Source organism: Helianthus annuus, chromosome 3 (genome assembly GCF_002127325.2).
Source record: "Helianthus annuus cultivar XRQ/B chromosome 3, HanXRQr2.0-SUNRISE, whole genome shotgun sequence".
In the NCBI taxonomy this organism is placed as follows: domain Eukaryota; kingdom Viridiplantae; phylum Streptophyta; class Magnoliopsida; order Asterales; family Asteraceae; genus Helianthus; species Helianthus annuus.
In genome coordinates this window covers 157,239,896-157,244,760 of record NC_035435.2, presented here as the reverse complement: position 1 = coordinate 157,244,760, position 4,865 = coordinate 157,239,896, and positions in this window count along the sequence as shown.

Here is a 4,865-nt window from a genome sequence, read left to right as displayed (position 1 = left end):
TACGACCCATGACCACTCCCGCAATCCCAGATAGCAAGTTCCTTGTCCATAACATCTAACGACCTGTGAGCATGCAACAAGTGTATCAGAAAACGCTGGTGAGTTCATAGTTTTACGAAAACGTTAATTGCCAAGTGTTTAGTTTAGTTTATTGATAATAACTCGAGTACCGTACAAGATGGCTTCCAGATTGTTTTGCCCGTCCCCAATGCCCCCTATCTAAGCATTGGTCATGATTAAGGTCATTAGTTCACGCCCGTCCTCTCAGGTATGGTGTGAGGTTGCCAAGCCTAATAGCGCTATTAACTAATACCCCGTTACCTCTCAGGTAACTATTCAGTATAAGATGCGACTTAAAGTGATAGGAAATGAGTGTATTATCTAACATCCCAGTTTTACCCAAAAGACTTATTCCTCTCAGGAATACCCATTTGATTGTCCCACCCACCGGGACGCATGCTCAAGAGAAATGAACTCACCTTAGTTTTGCTCGGTATGATAAGTTACCCGTTCTAAGTTGGTCAACCAAACCCTACCGTGGTTACCAATCAAGTCAGTTTCATAGTCAATTAGGACACGCATTTATCACATATCGCATTCATCACAAAGATCACAGTACAACATGTAGCACATATCCAATTCTCATATAAGTCCACATCCCATGTGCATGTCACTTAACAACATATAACAGGTGGGTTTGCTACTCACACAAGTCAAACCAGATTTCTTATTCTTATTAACATGCAACAGATAGATCTTATAAGCACAAATATCCATCATCATAAACATCATAAAATGTTCTGTTTGTTTACACACATGCAGCATCTCCACGAAGAATCTATTCTTCGTGGGGTGTTCTCATGGCGAAGAACCATATTGACGAAGAATCATTCTTCGTCTAAGAGTGTTGCGACGAAGGATCATATTGGCGAAGGACTAATCTTCGTCGTGGATGAGTACGACGAAGAACCATGGAGGTTCGTCAAGAATCACTCGACGAAGGACCTAATTCTTCGTCGAACTAGATTCTTCATGGGGGAGGTCTTCGTCGCCCCTCATCAGACAGTTACAACTCATTTGATTTCGCAACAACAGTTAACACATTTTTGGTATGATTAATGGACTAAACAACAGTTATCTTTCAAGTTAAAACAACCCTAATTGTTGTTCATCGTCAAACTAACAACACCACAAAGATAGCATCGAAACACATGCCCTAATCATCATTTAACAGTTTAATAATCATACTCATGGATTACATTAACAACAACCATTCGATCAAGTGGATAACATATCACTCAACAATTCCTCTCGGGTGTATGACTCCCAGTTCGTAATCAAAACATCATCAACAATCGGTGAACCTCATACCTCACGCTAACATCGAAAAACCTATTATCATGCACAATCATAAAACAACACTAATCCGCAATCATCACTGATATCAGTGCACATACCCACACATGTCCATGATCAATTCAGTTTGTACACAACAATCATTAATCAACAAGTTAATCATAACCGAAGGAAATCAGGAATCACGTATCGTAGCAAGGGTAAACATACTAACCGAACGATTGTGAGTACATGAGGATATACTAGGACAAACTAGAGAAAGAGCTTCAACAAGGGTTGTCGTCAGTTTCGAGAGGGAGAGGAGAGGGTTTTTGTGTTTGCGGTTACAGGTTATGAAATGTTATATGATAAAAATGACTATCAAGCCCATTCTGGCCATGAATACATCTGGGCCGAGGGCCCTTTTTGGCGAAGGACCTGTTTGGCGAAGAACCCTCCTTCGCCAGGGAGTGCTGGTGACGAAGAATCCTCCTTCGTCGAGGGGCGGCATATGACGAAGAACTCTAGTTCTTCGTCGAGTGTGGTTCTTCGTCAAGTGTGTTTCATAAACAAGTGTGTTGTGCAATCCCAAGTTAAACGTAAACATGTTATGACTAAACATTAAACAACTCTTAACTTTTCATGTAACACTCAAACGTACAATACTCTAATCATTCAAATATCGCGCACATAATACAACGTAAAATGAATTATTAAAACGGGATTGTGAAACAAGTGATGCGTAGAGGAAAGACCTTGAAATCTCGGGTTGTCACATCATCCCCAACATAAAGAAATTTCGTCCCGAAATTTGATAAGTAACCCAAAGCAGTAAGGTGTTAGATCAGGATAACTGTGGATTTCCTCGGGTACCACACCATTGTATGAACATAGACAAAATATCATGGACTAAACATCTGACCGAAACATATTTTTTTCTCTATATAAGTATAGTAATACGGTACTCATATTAAAGATAAAAACACGCTCGTTATTATGGTGTAATTTTTAAAAAAAAAAAGTTACGTATAAAAAGTTATTGACGTTTAAAAAAGACGAGGGGAAGTTACATGTGCATTAATGTTAGTTTCTTAATTTAAAAATGCTAAATTTACATGTATACCTTTAATGTAGAAAATTAATATGTTTAATGGTAAACATTATTTACAATTTTGCCATTATGATCTCAACCATTAGATCAAAGATCTAATGGTGTAGATTTTTTCTTAACTTTCTCACAAAAAACCTTTTTTTACAGGAACCTTTACCTATAGATATCATTTATTTTTATCCTTATCTTTATCTAAGATTAATAAATAACTTCAATTTTGCTATTTAGACCCTTTGTTTTTTACTTTTAACCCAAAGTTTTTAATCTTTTGCAATTTAATCCCAACTCTTTTTTATTTTCAATTTTGGTCCATCATACTTATCATCTTTCCCAAGTTTTTCGTTTCGTTCTAAATTTTGTGAGTTAATGCACCGCAACGTGCATGTGGGGTTCAACATTTTTTCGTATATTTTTATCGTTTGACTGGCCCGTCGCAACACATCTATTTTTCTTCGTTTAACAGGTTCGACCAACGCGCGGGTCCTGGATTGACTTAGTTATTTTTTTCTATGTTTTACGTTTCGGTTTAATTTCTCTGCAATGAGCGTTCGTGATTCAAAGATTTTACGTCTGCTTTTCGCTCGGCGTTATTTTTTTCGTTTTTATTAAATTTGTTTTTACGAGCTTTTCCGGTGTTGGTGGTCGCTGACAGTGGTATAACATTGATACTACTTGACATAGTTTTACAACAACCGCTGCAACGCAACTTCTCTATTTAAACTTAGCCGTGTATTAAACATTTAAATGGGTTATTGGATTTTAATAATCCTAAGTTTCAATAGTTGGCCGATAATAATCTCAACTTTAAAAATTCTCTCCAATAATCCCAACTTGTAAAAGTTTGGCCGCCATTGATCCTTTTCTAATATAGGTGCACTTAAATCAATTAAGGAGTCTCTATGTGTAATTGAATCTATTGAGGAGACCAAATTCTTATATGTTTGAAAAGGATCAATGACGGCCAAACTTTTACAAGTTAGGATTATTGGAGAGAATTTTTAAAGTTAGGATTATTATCGGCCAACTGGTGAAACTTAGGATTATTAAAACCCAATAACCCTATTTAAATTTAAACTTGATTTGAAAATATAAAATCTAGTTTTGTCAAATTATATATTTTATGCACCGGATTTTATTTTCCCTAATTTAGGCTGTGTTATAAACGCCTTATTGGGTAGCATAATTGAACAAGGACATGGGCCCTTTTTGCTTTTTTTTTCTTGCCAGAAGACCTATGTCTATCTGTCTAATATCATTGATCTTTTTGGGACGATATACCAACAAGGGCTTTGATTAGTAAATTATAAATTTTTATTATTAAATGTATATTATTGAAATCAATAAGGTTTTTTTAATCATTTTGTGATATACATTTCATTTTGGGCGTTTTGGTGTAGAATAAATCATCTCCTAACGAGGAAAATAAGATACACCATGTGTTATAACGGAAGTACACAACCTTTTTATTTAGATTTTTATTTAAATGTTTAGTTTCAAATTTAGTAATGAGACTATATTTAGTAACTTATAATCACTAAACTACATTAGTTACATATTTTGACACTGTATATTTTAGAGTGAGGAAATTAATTTTGTATCTATTATACAACACATTAATTATTTTTGTTTTTCTTGTAGTTGTAAATATGTTATTAGACTTGTAAATTATCTTTTACGCATAAGTTGCTACTTTTTTTTTAACAAACGATACTTTATTGTTAGGTTGGTGTCTTCGACACCTTGTACTAGGGTTCGTCAATTACAACATGTTATCATGTTAACCCGACATGATCGACATTTAACACATCTGATTACATTGACATATACAAAATGAATTACGGAAGAGTAAACTATAATTTGAGTCCCTGTGGTTGACATCAGATTGCATATTGAGCCTCTTCTTTTCTAATTTTATCAATTAAGTCCTTGTGATTGTTTAATTTCATCAATTGAATCTCTGTTAACAAATTTAGTTAGTCAATCGTTAGTTGACTAGTAAAATGTCAAAAATACCCTCATATTATTATATGTAAACTTAAAAAAATTAAAAAAAATCTTTATTTACTTCATCTTCTTTAATGAAGAACGATGATCTGACCCTCAAATTCATCAAACTTAAAAATCAAACATATCAGATCCCCAAATCCATCAAACCCAAAGACGACACCACAACACAATTTCTGCTCTGTCTAACATGATGTAGCCTGCTTTGTCTCTCGGTGTATGTAGTCGGAGAGGTCACAAGAAGTGTAGAGGGAGAGCCGTAGAGGAGATATCGAGAGAACGAATAGTGATGGGAGTTCCCCAGAAACTAGAACCAAACCAACGTATCGTTCCAATCTCACCAAATGTTATTTTGATAAGTCGTTGAATGGATTTTTGTTTATTATTATTTTTAATTTAATAATAATAATAATAA